This window comes from Pogoniulus pusillus, chromosome Z (assembly GCF_015220805.1).
Source record: "Pogoniulus pusillus isolate bPogPus1 chromosome Z, bPogPus1.pri, whole genome shotgun sequence".
NCBI classification, from domain to species: Eukaryota; Metazoa; Chordata; class Aves; order Piciformes; family Lybiidae; genus Pogoniulus; species Pogoniulus pusillus.
Genome location: NC_087309.1, coordinates 18,937,205 through 18,954,238, shown reverse-complemented (window position 1 = coordinate 18,954,238; position 17,034 = coordinate 18,937,205).

The following is a 17,034-nucleotide window of genomic DNA, read 5'->3' as shown; positions in this document are numbered from 1 at the left end:
CTTTAAATTCTCTTGTCAGTGCAGAATCATAGAATCAACCAGGTTGGAAGAGACCAACCTATCCCCCAGCCCTAGCCAGTGGACTAGACCATGGCACTAGTTGCCTCATCCAGTCTTTTCTTGAAGACCTCCAGGGATGGTGCCTCCACCACCTCCCTGAAGCAGAAGAACTATCTTCTCTGCAGTAGAGGAGGTGAAATCCAGCCTTTAAAATATATCTGAGGAGTACAGTTTTATAAATAGACACTGACTTGTAAAGGAAAAAGTCTTTATTGATAATAAAAGGCTGAGACAAGATATCATGCTACACAGCCTAATGACTGATACAAGGGGAATATTATAATTATTGGCACATATTGCTCCAGTCAGGCCTGCACTGAGATGAAGCAAAAAACTTTTAACATATTTTTGTGGGTTTTTTTGTTGGTGTTTTGTCTTTTCTTTTCTTTTCTTTTCTTTTCTTTTCTTTTCTTTTCTTTTCTTTTCTTTTCTTTTCTTTTCTTTTCTTTTCTTTTCTTTTCTTTTCTTTTCTTTTCTTTTCTTTTCTTTTCTTTTCTTTTCTTTTCTTTTCTTTTCTTTTCTTTTCTTTTCTTTTCTTTTCTTTTCTTTTCTTTTCTTTTCTTTTTCATTAGGAAGTTTGCAAACAGTACAGGTAGTTCTGGCAGACCAGCAAGAATGGCTAGGTTCTGTAAATTTGTTTTTCTGCTCTCTAGTCCTTGTGTAGAAGAGGATTATACAAGACAGAGAGGTAGAGTCAAGTACTTAGGACTGAAATGCCAGAATGAGGCTCAGTATGATTTCTTTGCCATCAGAGTCAGAACACTTACTTGAAAGAAAGGTAAACTTGAGCTGTAGAAATAGCTATGACTTCTGCACAAACCAATTTTTACAAGAGATAAGAAAATCCCATACTCATGAAGAACTAAAGTTTGAGATTTTGCAGCTTTTCTTTCTCTTTTTTTGACAATCAAAAAAAATTTAATTATGTTCAGAAAAATAAGAACCATACTCCTCCTTTATTAAATGGCCATCAATATAGTGATTAAAGTTCTTTATTTAGGTGTAAGAAATGCAGGCTTGAATCTATTCCAGACAAGGAAGGAGCTGAATATATGTCTCCTGGAAGCTATTAAAAAATAAAGAAATCTACAACTTCTTTGACCAGGATGTATCTAGTTTAGCTCTGAGAAGAGAAATTTTGAGGAGTTTTAGTGTGTGAAAATCACAGTTTTGGCCACTGTCCTCACTCTCCACAATCAAGCACACATCTTCATCCTGGTGCCCTGCAGTACCTCACAGTCTGAGAGAAAAAAATCTAGAATTATGAGAATACAATGATGTCTATTTGGGTTTTAACTGAAATAGATACAGTCTGTCTGGGGCTTCAGAATAATGTTATTTGAGATGACAGTGGATACATGAGTAAAGTACTTATTGATATAACACAGTAATTTCCTACCTAACAGAAAAAAAAAGAAAAAAACAAACAATCAAAGAAATAAACAAACAAAAATCCCAAAATCAAACAAAAAAACTCAATCACTTTCCTCATGTGGGAAAGTAGTTAAGCACAAGCTTCATTTTAATTTAATTTTAAACGTGTTTAATATATTCCTGAATCAGGCCCACTTAGGTAATTGTGTGATATAATCGCAGCACCCTACTCTAAAAGCTGTATGTAGCAACACTGAAATGTAATGCCCAGAGTCTGTTCAAGGACATTATCTGTAGCTTAATGTTAGTATAAACATTATTCGATGCAGCAGTGACTAAGATTGTAATGTAACTATTGAACAGTGTTAGAGAAAGAAAACAAAACAAAACAAAGTTACAAAGCAAGAAAATGCATGAAGCATCATAGAATAGATTTTTCTTAAAATATCACTCCCCACTCTATGCATAGTGCATCAAATTTATTTAGCATCAGTGAACTGGATAACACCTTTTTGGATGACTCACTATCTTCATGCTGGAGTCACACTACCTTGTGGAGAATAAAATGAGTTACCGTTGGGAGAAAAGAGATTTGAAGAAAAAAATGTATCTGAGTACTTGTGATGGTTTGGGTGTTCCCTCCTCCCCCCACTTGAGAAATCACCCAGACTAGACTCAGCCAGCTCTGGAAATATGAATGAAGCTAGCACAACATACAAGCAGATATTTACAGTATATACAGTTATATACAAGGTACAAAGGTAATACAGAAATGCAACTCCCCTCCCAGAAACCTGAGTCCCCAGAAGGGGCTCTCTACTGCCCCTTCACCTTCCCCCTACCCCTCTCAACCTTACCACAGTCCCAAGGAAGAATGGAGGTTTGGCCAGGTGTCCTGGAGTCCTGTACCCCTAAATTCCTCTCCTGCCTGGACTTCGGGGGGAAAGGGGAAAAGCCGCCTGGTTTCCCTCCCCCCTCGCCTGCCCTGCAGCCGTGAAAGGGGGGAGGACTGCCCCGTGAAGGGGGCGACTGCCCCGTGAGTTCCTGTGCTGGAGCCAGGCTGGGATTGGCCATGCGCTTTCGCACCTAAGGTGTGGTAACTCTGCCCTTTGTCTAGCGAAGGTTATAAATATTGGGGGTCTTCCCGCCTTTGGGGTTCCTGCTTTGGATTTTGCCCGTGCCTGGACGTATGTGTCTGCCTGAGCTCACACACTCACCTGTGCCTGGACTGCAGAGAGACCAAGGATTCGCTTTCCTGTTAGGCACACCTTTGTGTGCCTAACGACCCTTAACGACCCTTAACAACTCCTGCAGCCGCTGGAAAGGAAGAGAGGGACAGACCGCACGAGCCAGCCTGAGTGAGTTATTTGGCTTAGCTTAATTTAGTAAGAAACCGCTATTAATTAATAGCTGAGTCCTTTTCCAACTTCTGACTTCAAATATAGTCAGATTATTGATGGTATCCTTGTAGACTTAATTCTCATGTAACTGAACCTGTTTATTAAACTAAATTAATCTTTGTATATATAGTTGTGGGGGCAGGTTTTTGGGAAAATAAAATAATATCTATTTTTGATAACTTTTCGACTCGGCCACGTATTAGTGCCCTCCGCAACATTATGGCGCAGTGTATGCAAGGTAGTTCAATCATAGAATTTCTACATGAAAAACGATGCCTAATCACAGGACTTGATTTAGTTTGGGCTCAGCAAAATTGTAAAAATCTGGAGAAAATCCTGGGGAAATTAGCTGAGCGCTCAGACCCTGTGATTACTGAGTCTCCAGTGGAGCATTTCTCTGTTGTTCTGGGATCAGTCATGACCCAGACTCTGGCTGAATTTGAAAATTATGAAAAAAAGAATTCAGGCCTTGGAAAAGGATTTATTAGCAGAAAAAGCTAAGAGCCAAAGTATCTGGGAAAGCATGCTGGCGCAGACAAAGAGCCTGACCGCAGCACTGACTGCCCAGATGAAAGAAAGGCTTGTAACACCTGCAGACACTACCTCTTCAGTCTCCGTGTCTAAATTTGAATGGAGTGATTCACGGGAATCGGGGAAAAAGGCAGAGAATGACCCGAGGGGCTCTTCGGGGGAGAGGAGTTCCCCGAAACCAGGCACAAAAGACTCTGCTAGAGACTCAGAGAATTCCTCTGCATGTGCCTCTGTGCAATAGAAAGCCTCAAAGCCACACAGAAAGCGCCGGTCCTGACCGGACTCCCCCATAGCTAGCGGCGAAGAGAGCTCTGGTGAGGAGGGCACCATGGTGCAGAAGCACATGCTGCCGGCAATAAGGACTCAGTCCATGAAGGGCAGAAAAGGCGGTGCAGGGACCACCGTTATCAAAAAGCAGTTCACAGATGCACAGCTCAGTGACTTACATGTCAAATATGCAAGAGATCGTGGGGACTCAGTCGCTGACTATGTGTATCGAGTGTCCCGAGCCGGTGGGGACCGGGTCCTTCTAGACTCACAGGAAGCAGCTGGAGACTGGGGGGGACGATGTGTTCCTGACACGTGAACCCGAGGGGACACACAGCCTCACCGCCCGGATAGCTTACTGGGCAAGCAGAGTCCGCCCAGCCTACCGGGGGGAGCCGATGCAACTAAAGGTCACCAACTCCTCTGAGCTCATCACTGCTCTCCGCAGACCTGCCTGTGTCCAGGCTATCTATGATAAGGGACAGTACGATTGCCCGTTTTATGTCCCTGTGGACCCGGAGAGACTGCACCCTATTATGAAGGGTTTGTCAGCAACTCTGCAAATCCAAGTAATGAAGAATGTTGAAAAAATCGAACGTGTGCTTGGAAAAAATGCAGAGAACAATGGTGCTAAAGAGCACGTAATGACTTGGGCTGAACTGTTAGCCGACTTGAATGCCCATGGGCTGCAGTTTGGGTTTGGGTCTCCTGAAGGAAAAGGGGCTGGAGAGAGACAGTCTCATGCTTCTCCCCCAGAAAATCCCAGGACTCTGCGCAGGCAAGTGCGGCCAGTGCAGGACTGCCCCCCCAGGGGGACGGGTCCTGCAGGCTTCTCCCCGAGGGGAAGGGGCAGAGACCAACAGAGTGACTGGAGACCCACAGAAAGGAGCAGTTGGTATAGATAAGCCCTGACTTTAGGGGTACCAAAAAATGTCTTAAAAGCAGCTGGCAGATTGGCAGCTGAGGGATCTAGTGCGGTGCCTTCAGAAATCAGCTTCAAAATCCAGAGGCAGCCGCGAGAAGCCCAGGGCCAGCGACAGCGGCACGCCCAGCTGTGGCTCCCGGAGTGGCTCGTCCAGAAGCAGCAGCCCCCCCGCTGGGAACTGCAGCTCGCCCCCCAGACAGAAAGGTTAACACTTTCTCGTCTCCCACACGGGAGGCAAAGCACTGAATTAGTGTAATAGTGGCTCAGCAGCTTTTAATGGTCAGCAGTCACGGGGAGAGCTACAGTAACCCCCAGAATAAAGACCTGCTGCCTGGGTGAGCCACGTGGTCACTGACCACCTGCCCCAGTACAAAAGGCCACCGGATCAGTGCACGGTGGATCGTCCCCAATTATTAATTGTCAAGCCTGGCCCTTACAGGCCAAGGCAGGTTTTGTCTCCTTACAGGTTAATGTCGAGGCAGAGAACCAGTTCCTGACCACCTGACCAGCACCTGGGAAAGGGAGAACCGGCTACACGAGAGATGGAGTCATATCACCGGGGTGGTCAGTGGATGATGGCATCAGGACCCACGGACTGTGACCTCCAGCCATGGACTCAGAGCATCCAAGGCTCTGCCATGAACTTGGTTGCTCTACCAGGAACTGAGCAATCTTCAAATTGACTGTGTAGCTTTATTTAATACGGTTTGGGGCTATTGTTAAGCCTTGTTATGTATTGTTAAATATTGTTGGGGAGATTAATGTGTTATATATTGTTAATGTTGGAAAAGGCTAAGCTATATGTATATATTAATAGGTTACTAAATTGGAGGGGGATCACCTATCACTCAAGTTCTAGACAAAGATGCTCATTACCAGCGGGGTGGGATGTCCTGGAGTCCTGTACCCCTAAATGCCTCTCCTGCCTGGACTTCGAGGGGAAAGGGGAAAAGCCACCTGGTTTCCCCCCGCCTCGCCTGCCCTGCAGCTGTGAAAGGGGGGAGGACTGCCCCGTGAAAGGGGCGACTGCCCCGTGAGTTCCCACGTTGGAGCCAGGCTGGGATTGGCCATGCGCTTTCGCGCCTAAGGTGTGGTAACTCTGCCCTTTGTCTAGCGAAGGTTATAAATATTGGGGGTCTTCCCGCCTTTGGGGTTCCCGCTTTGGATTTTGCCCGTGCCTGGACGTATGTGTCTGCCTGAGCTCACACACTCACCTGTGCCTGGACTGCAGAGAGACCAAGGATTCGCTTTCCTGTTAGGCACACCTTTGTGTGCCTAACGACCCTTAACGACCCTTAACGACTCCTGCAGCCGCTGGAAAGGAAGAGAGGGACAGACCGCACGAGCCAGCCTGAGTGAGTTATTTGGCTTAGCTTAATTTAGTAAGAAACCGCTATTAATTAATAGCTGAGTCCTTTTCCAAATTCTGACTTCAAATATAGTCAGATTATTGATGGTATCCTTGTAGACTTAATTCTCATGTAACTGAACCTGTTTATTAAACTAAATTAATCTTTGTATATATAGTTGTGGGGGCAGGTTTTTGGGAAAATAAAATAATATCTATTTTTGATAACTTTTCGACTCGGCCACGTATTACTGCCCTCCGCAACACCAGGGGGGCTAGGAAGCAAAGTGGATTAGTCCAAAATGGAGGATGAGGTTAGAGAGATTCAGCTCAGCCAGTGGCAGAAGTGCCAGTTCCCCAGTAGAACTGAGAGTGGTTATCTATGTTTTTATGGTGTCTTTGATGAATTGTACATGCTCTGGAGCTTTACCCTTCTCCAATGCATTGTGGATGACTGAGTGACAGATTGTTGAACTGTGTTTTCACCCAAGAGGCAAACGATTGAACTGGTAATGGATTCCTCTCCAGGTGAATGCAAACTGAGGCCTGCACGTCTTTGCTATAGGAATAGAGAAAAAAGCATTATCAATGTCTGTGGTAGCATACCATTTGGCCTCCTTCTATTCCAGCTTCTACTGGAGTTCCAGCATGTCTGGCACAGCTGTGCTCATGGATGAAGTCACCTCGTTGAAGACTGTTGTGGAATGGTATTCTGCCACCTATACCAATTTTGGCGGAGGGGAGAAACTGATGTGACGGTCGGTCTTGCTCGGCTTCAGTGCAGTGTGGGTGCTTGCTTTGCACATGCGAAGGCTGGAGCTACGGACATCTCTGTGCTTCGGAGAGCTGAAGTCTTTTCTCTCTGCGCCACTTTTAACTTTGTGACTGTGCTTTGAAATAGCACAGCTTATAGGAGATAGTGTCTCTGGCAAGAGAGGCTGGAGTTGCTGAGACAACTGAACTTTGGGGGTTGTCTCTTGCGTGGATGTTTGCCAAATTGAGACTAGAAGCAGCAGAATTGGACAGTGATAGCTCCTGCCCTGAAGAGAGAGCCGTGTCTTTTGTCTCAGCTATTGTGCTAGTGGATGGGCGATTAAGTACCTTGCCCTTCCCTGTGCCTGCTTGGAGAAATGGCAGGAACACAGGACTTGTTTTTGCCTCTCTTATAAGGCATAAATGGATCAAGTAAAAAAGCCTCTGATTTTATAATTTCAAATCTTCATTCTCTCTGAGCTCAAGATAGTTTATCTGTGTGTTTTAGCTCTGTCTGTGTCTGCACTAGAAAACAGCCAGGATTGAAGCATGATTTTCCTGAGTGTCTTTCGCTAGCTTTTCAAATAAGATTTTGGGCTGGTGGCAAATTCTAGCTGCCCACTCTAGCTCATTGTCATGGAGGGTAGCAAAAGCTCCCTCACAGGTCTCATGTTGTGCATGTTAGTGCCTCACATTGAAGGCCAAAAGCATTGAAAAACCCAAAACAATCGTCCAGTCCCATGAGAAGTTTCCTCCCTAGTGAAGATATAAGGTAAACATTGCCCAGGCAGATTAGCAACGTGGGGGAGCAAGCACATGAGCCTGACTACCCCTATTTATTAAATATGGGCTGAGAACTATGGTCTCATTGGCCACTAGAATGACCAATCAGGTGTCCTGGAGTCCTGTACCCCTAAATGCCTCTCCTGCCCGGACATCGGGGGGAAAGGGGAAAAGCTGCCTGTTTTTCCTCCCCCCTCGCCTGCCCTGCAGCCGCAAAGGGAGGAGGGCTGCCCCGTGAAGGGGGGGACGGCTGCCCTGTGAGTTCCCACGTTGGAGCCAGGCTGGGATTGGCCGTGCACTTTCATGCCTAAGGTGTGGTAACTCTGCCCTTTGTCTAACAAAGGTTATAAATATTGGGGGTCTTCCCGCCTTTGGGGTTCCCGCTTTGGAGTTTGCCTATGCCTGGACGTATGTGTCTGCCTGAGCTCACACACTCCCCTCGGCTGGACTGCAGAGACCTTCAGGAATTCACTTTCCTATTGACACCTTTGTGTGCCTAACGACCCTTGATGACCCTTAACGATTCACCTGCAGCCGCTGAAGGAGGAACACAGACGGCTGGAGTCAGCCTGAGTGAGTTATTTGGCTTAGCTTAATTTAGTAGAAAACTGCTATTGATTAATAGCTGAGGCCTTTTCCAATTTCTGACTTCCAATATGGTCAGATTATTGATGGTAGCCTTGTAGGTTAATTCTCATGCAACCGAATCTGCTTATTAAACTAAATTAATCTTTGTATGTATAGTTGTGGGGGCAGGTTTTTGAGAAAATAAAAAATAACTATTTTTGATAAATTCCTGACTCGGCCACATATTAATTCCTGCTCTCTGCAACAGTATGGTGCAGTGTATGCAGGGAGTTCAATCGTAGAATTTCTACATGAAAAGGGATGTCTAATCACAGGACTTGATTTAATTTGGGCTCAGCAAAATTGTAAAAATCTGGAGAAAATCCTGGAGAAATTAGCTGAGTGCTCAGACCCTGTGATTACTGAGTCTCCAGTGGAGCATTTCTCTGTTGTTCTGGGATCAGTCGTGACCCAGACTCTGGCTGAATTTGAAAATTATGAAAAAAGAATTCAGGCCTTGGAAAAGGATTTATTAGCAGAAAAAGCTAAGAGCCAAAGTATCTGGGAAAACATGATGGCGCAGACAAAGAGCCTGACTGCGGCACTGACTGCCCAGATGAAAGAAAGGCTTGTCATGCCTTCAGACACTACCTCTTCAGTCTCCACATCTGAATGTGAATTGAGTGATTCGCGGGAACTGGGGAGAAAAGTAGAGAAAGCCCCCAGGGGCTCTTTGGGGGAAAGAAGATCCCTGAGACCAGGCAGAAAAGACTCTGCTAGAGACTCAGAGAATTCCTCTCTGCACATGCCTCTGCGTGGCAGAAAGGCTCAGAGCCACGCAGAAAGCACCAGTCCTGACCGGACTCCCCCGTGGCTAGCGGTGAAGAGAGCTCTGGTGAGGAGGGTGCCATGGTGCAGAAGCACATGCTGCCTGTAATAAGGACTCTCTCCTTGAAGGGCAGAAAAGGTGGTTCAGGGACCACTGTTATCAAAAAGCAGTTCACAGATGTACAGCTCAGTGACTTACATGTCAAATATGCAAGAGATCGTGGGGACTCAGTCGCTGACTATGTGTATCGAGTGTCCCGAGCCGGTGGGGACCGGGTCCTTCTAGACTCACAGGAAGCTGCTGGAGACTGGGGGGATGATGTGTGCCTGACACGTGAACCCGAGGATACCTTACTGGGCAAGCAGTGTCCGCCCAGCCTACCAGGGGGAGCTGATAGAATTAGGGGTCACCAGCTCCTCTGAGCTCATCACTGCTCTCCGCAGACTTGCCTGTGTCTAGACTATATATGATTAGGGACATTATGATTGCCCATTTTATGCCCCTGTGGATCCGGAGAGACTGCACCCTATTATGAAGGGTTTGCCAGCAACTCTGAAAATCCAAGTAATGAAGAATGTTGAAAAAATCGAACGTGTGCTTGAAAAAAATGCAGAAAACGATGCTAAAGAGCATGTAATGACTTGGGCTGAACTGTTAGCTGACTTGAATGCCCATGGGCTGCAGTTTGGGTTTGGGTCTCCTGAAGGAAAAGGGGCTGGAGAGAGAGAGAGAGTCTCGTGCTTCTCCCCCAGGAAATTCCAGGACTCTGCACAGGCAAGTCCGGCCAGTGCAGGACTGCCCCCCCAGGGGGACGGGTCCTGCAGGCTTCTCCCCGAGGGGAAGGGGCAGAGACCAACAGAGTGACTGGAGACCCAGAGAAAAGAACAGTTGGTATAGACCTGCCCTGACTTTAGGGGTACCAAAACCTGTGTTAAAGCAGCTGGCAGATTGGCAGCTGAGGGATCTAGTGCGGTGCCTTCAGAAATCGGCTGTAAAATCCAGAGGCAGCCGCGAGAAGCCCAGGGCCAGGGGCAGCAGCACGCCCAGCAGTGGCTCCTGGAGCGGCTTGCCCAGAAGCAGCAGCCCCCCCGCTGGGAACTGCAGCTCGCCCCCCAGACAGAAAGGTTAACCCTTTCTCGTCTCCCACACGGGAGGCAAAGCACTGAATTAGTGTAATAGTGGCTCAGCAGCTTTTAATGGTCAGCAGTCACTGGGAGAGCTACAGAAGCCCCTAGAATAAAGACCTGCTACCTAGGTGAGCCACCAGTGGTCACTGACCACCTGCCCCAGTACAAAAGGCCAACCTATACGGGTAGTGCGAATGGCACGGGGTAAACCCAGAGGCTTATATGCCTGGGAAGCCCTAGATGCAAAAGGAATAGGCCACTGGATTAGTGCACGGTGGATCGTCCCCAATTATTAATTGTCAAGCCTGGCCCTTACAGGCCAAGGCAGGTTTTGTCTCCTTACAGGTTAATGTTGAGGCAGAGAACCAGTTCCTGACCACCTGACCAGCACCTGGGAAAGGGAGAACCGGCTACACGAGAGATGGAGTCATATCACCGGGGTGGTCAGTGGATGATGGCATCAGGACCCACGGACTGTGACCTCCAGCCATGGACTCAGAGCATCTAAGGCTCTGCCATGAACTTGGTTGCTCTACCAGGAACTGAGCAATTTTTCAAATGGACTGTGTAGCTTTATTTAATACGGTTTGGGGCTATTGTTAAGCCTTGTTAAGTATTGTTAAATATTGTTGGGGCGATTAATGAGTTGTATACTGTTAATGTTGGAAAAGGCTAAGCTATATATATATATTAATAGGTTACTAAATTGAAGGGGGATCACCTATCACTCAAGTTCTAGACAAAGATGCTCATTACCAGCGGGGTGGGATGTCCTGGAGTCCTGTACCCCTAAATGCCTCTCCTGCCCGGACATCGGGGGGAAAGGGGAAAAGCTGCCTGTTTTCCCTCCCCCCTCGCCTGCCCTGCAGCCGCAAAGGGAGGAGGGCTGCCCCGTGAAGGGGGAGACGGCTGCCCTGTGAGTTCCCACGTTGGAGCCAGGCTGGGATTGGCCGTGCACTTTCATGCCTAAGGTGTGGTAACTCTGCCCTTTGTCTAGCGAAGGTTATAAATATTGGGGGTCTTCCCGCCTTTGGGGTTCCCGCTTTGGAGTTTGCCCGTGCCTGGACGTATGTGTCTGCCTGAGCTCACACACTCCCCTCGGCTGGACTGCAGAGACCTTCAGGAATTCACTTTCCTATTGACACCTTTGTGTGCCTAACGACCCTTAACGACCCTTTTGCCTGAGTCTGGACGCATGTCTCTGCCTGAGTTCGTTCACTCCCTTGTGCCTGGACTGCAGAGAGACTAAGGACTTGCTTTGATGTTAGGCACACCTTTGTCTGCCTAACGACCCTTAACGACCCTTAACGATTCACCTGCAGCCGCTGAAGGAGGAACACAGACCGCAGGAGTCAGCTTGAGTGAGTTATTTGGCTTAGCTTAATTTAGTAAGAAACCGCTATTTATTAATAGCTGAGGCCTTTTCCAACTTCTGACTTCCAATATGGTCAGATTATTGATGGTAGCCTTGTAGGTTAATTCTCATGCAACTGAATCTGCTTATTAAACTAAATTAATCTTTGTATGTATAGTTGTGGGGGCAGGTTTTTGAGAAAATAAAAAATAACTATTTTTGATAAATTCCTGACTCGGCCACATATTAATTCCTGCTCTCCGCAACATCAGGTTGGCAGTCAGCCAAACCTTACTATAATAGGTGAAAGCCACTTGCCTGGACTTTCCAAATATCGTAATCGCATGGGCCTAGCACTAGGAAGGCATGAGCTGGGTGTGTGGGGGCCAACAGAATCAGGTGTCCTGGGTAGGCCAGACTTTATGGCACCAGGTCTGTTGTGCCCCTATATGCTCATTTAATATATTTACCTCTGGTGCAGGCAGAGAGACATGTCCAGACAGGGAAAGGCATAAATAAGCCTATTTTTGGGCCTACAGGCCTTCCACAACAAGGGCACAAAAATCTGCTGTCATTTGCCAGTCTCCATGAGGCTTGTGCACAAGCCACATTGGACTATTGAAAGGTGAATGAGCTTTCTCGATGATAGCCTGACTCTCCAGTTGATGAATCAGTTGATGAATGGGCACCAAAGAGTCACGGTTAGTTCTGAACTGCCTATGGTGTGCAGTTGGAGTAGCAATTGGCAGCTCCAGATCCTCTAGGTCATGATGTCCCACAACTGCAGATTCATCTGAAAGTTCAAGTCTAATGGACAATTTCAATTTACCATTCTCAGTCTCTACAGATGCTATTCCAAAAGCCCACTCATGGGTGTTTCCCACCCCACCCCCCCCACTTTAGAAATCACCCAGACTAGACTCAACCAGCTCTGGAAATATGAATGAAGCTTATATTTACAGCTAGCACAATATACAAGCAGATATTTACAGTATACAGAGTTATAGACCAAAATATACAAGGTAAAAAGGTAATACAGAAACACAACTCCTCTCCCAGAAACCTGAGTCTCCAGAAGGGGCTCTCAACCACTTCTTCACCTTCCCCCTACCTCTCCTGACCCTACCCCAGTCCCAAGGAAGAATAGAGGTTTGGCCAGAGGGTTAGGAAGAAAAGTGGATTAGAAAAGAAATGGAGGATGAGGTTAGAGATGTAGCTCAGCCAGTGGCAGAAGTGCCAGTTCCCAGCAGAAGTGAGCGTGGTTATCTATGTTTTTATTTATTTATCCTATATATCTCAGCAAGTCTATGAGCGAAGCAGACATCACCATTGCTTTCTTTTTACAGCCTGTAATCTGGTTCTTCTCACAAAAACATTCCAGCTTCCTTCAAACTAGCACAGTACCCCCACGTCCATCATTTGAGACTGTTCTTTTATTTGGTTTGGATGGCAGAATTTTGGCAGTAGGAGGGCTACAGGTATGGCTTCTTCAGATGATGACCAGGAAGACAAAGTCTATCCCACTATAAGTGAAGACAAGGTGCATGATCATCTGAGGATCATGAAGATATAAGCCCATGGAACCTGATAAAATGCAACCCAGAGGCACAAGGGAATTAGCTGATATAGTTGTCAAGCCCTTCTCCATGATAACTTAATTAAAAGTCCTGGCAGCCAGGTGAAGTCTTTGGTGACTGGAAGAAAGGAAACATTACTCCCATTTTTAAAAAGGGCAGAAAGGAGGACCCTGGGAGCTACCAACTTGTCAGCATCACCTCTATGCCTGGAAAGATCATGGAACATGTCCTCCTAGATACCATGCTAAGGCACATGGAGGACAGGAAGGTGATTAAAGACAGCCAGCATGGCTTTACTAGGGGTAAATTCTGCCTGACTTACCTGGTGACTTTCTATGATAAAATGACTATGTCAGCATGTGAAGGTTTGGGTGTTCTCCTCCTCCCCCCACTTTAGAAATCACCCAGACTAGTCTCAGCCAGTTCTGGGAATATAAATGAAGTTATTTATTTGCAGCTAGCACAATATACAAGCAGATACTTACCGTATGTAGTTATATGCAGAAATATACAAGGCAGAAGATAATGCAGAAACACAACTCCCCTCCCAGAAACCTGAGTCCTCAGGAGGGGCTTTCAACCAACCCTTCACCTTCCTCCTGCCCCTCTCAACCTTACCCCAATCCCAAGGAAGAAGAGAGATTCAGCCAAGAGGTTAAGAAGCAAAGGTGAGTGGAGGGTGTGTTAGAGAGATGTAGCTCAGTCAGAAGCCCAAGGCAGAGAGAGTGAGAGAAAATGGTGACAGTGTTATCTAATGTTTTCGTTTCTTCTTCAGCAAGACTCTGAGTGAAGTAGACATCACCATTGTTTTCCTTTCACAGCCTACGATCTAGTTCTTCTTACCAAAAAAATTCTACCCTGCTTCAAACTAGCACACAGGAAATAAGGGATGACCTATGAATGTAATCTGTCTGAACTTCATTGAGGTCTTTGACACAGTCTCCTATAAGATGCTGCTTGCCAATTTGGAGAGAAATGGATTTGACGTGTGGACTGTTCAGTGGTATTCTGCCGCCTACGCCGATTTTGGCAGAGGGGAGAAATTAATTGGGGAAAGATAATATTCTACAAAAATATATATTTATTATACCCAATATTCTGAACTCTTGCCACCCCCAACCACTGTATATCAATATTAAAAATTATTCTACACAGTTATGAAAACATTGTAGGATAAATATCTACAGTAACTTATTAATAGCTAGCAAACATTCAAGCTATAAACAGAGAAAGGAATTTTTTCCCCTCGGCAAATACTGTTCGCGGTCTATATGCTATTTGCCCAGCAGAGTGGGTTGGAAACTGTTTCTGCTCTATGTCAGAGACAATATATATTATAGAGGCATTAAAACATTCGCTTACAACTCTGATTAATCATCAATCACCCTCTGGGGCTATGTCACAGCCTGTTACTAGTGTCCAAACTTCAGGGGAGCCTTTGCCCGTGGACTTTGAGGCTGGAATCTTCCTAGCTTCAAGGAAAAGGAGAATCTTCCCATTTTCTGGGGAAAGACAGTCTCTGACCAGTTCTCCAGGTGGCGGATGCAATCTCTGTGCAGGGACTCTTAGTCGAGACCTCAGGTGCAGGAGAAGGGTGTTGTGCAGTCTCAGCACAATCTAATGCTTACTAGCAGGCTGGTAGCATGCAGACAATTCAGAGTCTGCTTCCTGGTAACTCAGTGGCAATGGGGCTTACCAGGCAATGACAAGGCAGCGGGCATGTAAGGTGTGCATGGCTGCTTGGGAGTCTGCGCTCTGTTGATAAAGGCAGGCAATACAGGATCTGGTCCTGATAACACAGTGGCATGCAAGTGTGTACAGCTGGCTGGGAAACTATGGGCTCCACATATATATATATATATATATATATATATATATATAAGCAGGCTTAAGTGAGATCTGCAACTAAGCAAGCAGGCAGGGGAGTCCGAGCTGCAAGTGAGTCAGAACTATGCAAGGAGTCCAAGCTGCAAGAGAGCTGCAAGTGAGTCAGAGCATGGGGATCTGAGCACGTTGTTTACCTGTGCACCCCTATTTATTGAATGTGGAATGAGATTAATGGCCCCTTGGCCACTAGAATGACCAATCAGGTTGGCAGTCAGCCAAACCTTACCGTAATAGGCAAATGCCACTTGCCTAGGCTTTCCCAAATATGGGGATCACATGAGCTTATACCAGGCAGGCATGAGCTGGGTGTGTGGGGGCTTACACAACATGTTTACAACCAGGGGTCCTGGCAGACTAGTCTTTACGGCACCATGCCTATTGTGCCCCTTTTATCCATTTAATGTGTTTACCTCTGGTTTGGGCAGAACAACATGTCCAGGCAGGGAAGGCATAAATTAGCCTATTTTTGGCCCTCCACAACAAGTGGATAAGGAATTGGCTGGATGGTCGCATCCACAAGGTAGTTGTGGAGGGTCCATTGGCCCAAAATAGTCTTATACATGCTTTGCCTTGCCTGGACATGTTTTTCTGCCCATACCAGAGGTAAACACATAAATGGACACAATAGACCTGGCACCACAAAGTCTGGCCTGCCCAGGGCCCAGGTTGTGTAACATGGTTGAGTAAGATACACACACTTGGCTTGTGCCTTCCTAGTGCAAGACCCATGCTTTTCCCAAAATAGGGAAAAGCAGGCCTGTGGCCTTTGCCTATTATGGTATGCTTTGGCTAAATGCCAAGCTGATTGATCATTCTGGTGGCCAAAGGGCCATTAATCTTGGCCCACATTTGATAAATAGGAGGTACACAGGTAAACAAAATACTTTTGCTTATGCCTACCTGCCTGCTTGCCTGCCTGCTCACTTGCGGTGCCCACTCTGATGCTTGCTTTCTTGCTTTGCTGCTATTTGCCTGTGCTATCTACTTTTCTCTACAGAAACAGAGTCTCCCATGGGCTCCCAGACAGCTGTGCACACCTGCTTGCCACTGCGGTGAGTTACCAGGACTAGAACCTGCATTGCCTGCCTTTATCTAGGGAGCCCAGTCTCCTGTGCACCCGTGCACCCTATTGCACACCTGCTGCCTTATCACTGTCTGGTAAGCTCCACTGCCGTGAGTTACCAGGAGCAGACCCTGGATTGTCTGCATGTGATTGGCCTGTGTGGTCAGTGTGACAATCATGCTGAGACTGCACAACATCCTGCCTCTACACCTGAGGTCTTCCAAGAAGAAGACAGGAGAACAAGGTCACAGATTGTCTGTATGTCTGTGTCCTTTCCCCAGAAGCCAGGAAGATTCTCCTTTTCCTCTGAAGCTGGGAGGATTCCAACCTCACTCTCCATGGGCAAAGTTTTCCTGAAGATTGGACACTTGTATAGGCTGTGACATGGCCCCGGAGGGTGAATGATAATTAATAAGAATTTGTGAGTACATGCTTTAATGTCTCTGTAATTCTCTATTGCCTTCTACCATAGAGCATGAAGAGTTGAACCCATCTACTGGGCAAGCAGCATATTGACCCTAAGCAGCATTTGGCCGCAGGGAAATTCCTCTCTGTTTGTAGTTCAGATGTTTGCTCGTTATTAACAAGTTACTATTTGGTGTTATTTTTGCAGATGACACTGTCACAGTTCAAATAGTGGACTCCTAGTGGTTCATTAGAGTGATCTCAAAGTGCAAAACATAGGCAACTCAAGCCAAGAGGTTTTACTTCAATCAACAGTGAAGCTTTATTGTTTGGCCATAAGAAAGAGAAGAGTGAGAAGAGAAAGGGGAAAAATAAAATGAAAAGGGGAAAAGGGAAGAGGTTCTATAACTACCAACAATGAGAAGGTGCCAAAGACTTCTCTCTGGTCCCAGGGTCCAGTCCTTCTGGTTCTCCTGTTCTTCCTGTTGTTGTAGCCTTCTTCCTTCTTGTTGCTGAAAGAGACCTCTTCTGTTATAGTGAAGTATAAACATGAAGTCGAGAGCTCAAGAAGAAGCTCTTGAAGCTCTGAAGCTCTCACTTGTTGTGAGGGAGACATCCTTTTGTATTCAACATCATCCTGACAATGACTGAATTCCGCTCCATCTGTGCCTAATGCTCCCCCATAATGTAGCGTTCCCATGCACACTCAAGGAGGAGCGACCAAGGTGTGATCTGAGTGTAGAGAGGAAGGCCTAAGGCACGGTCTACCTTGGAGGCATATAGC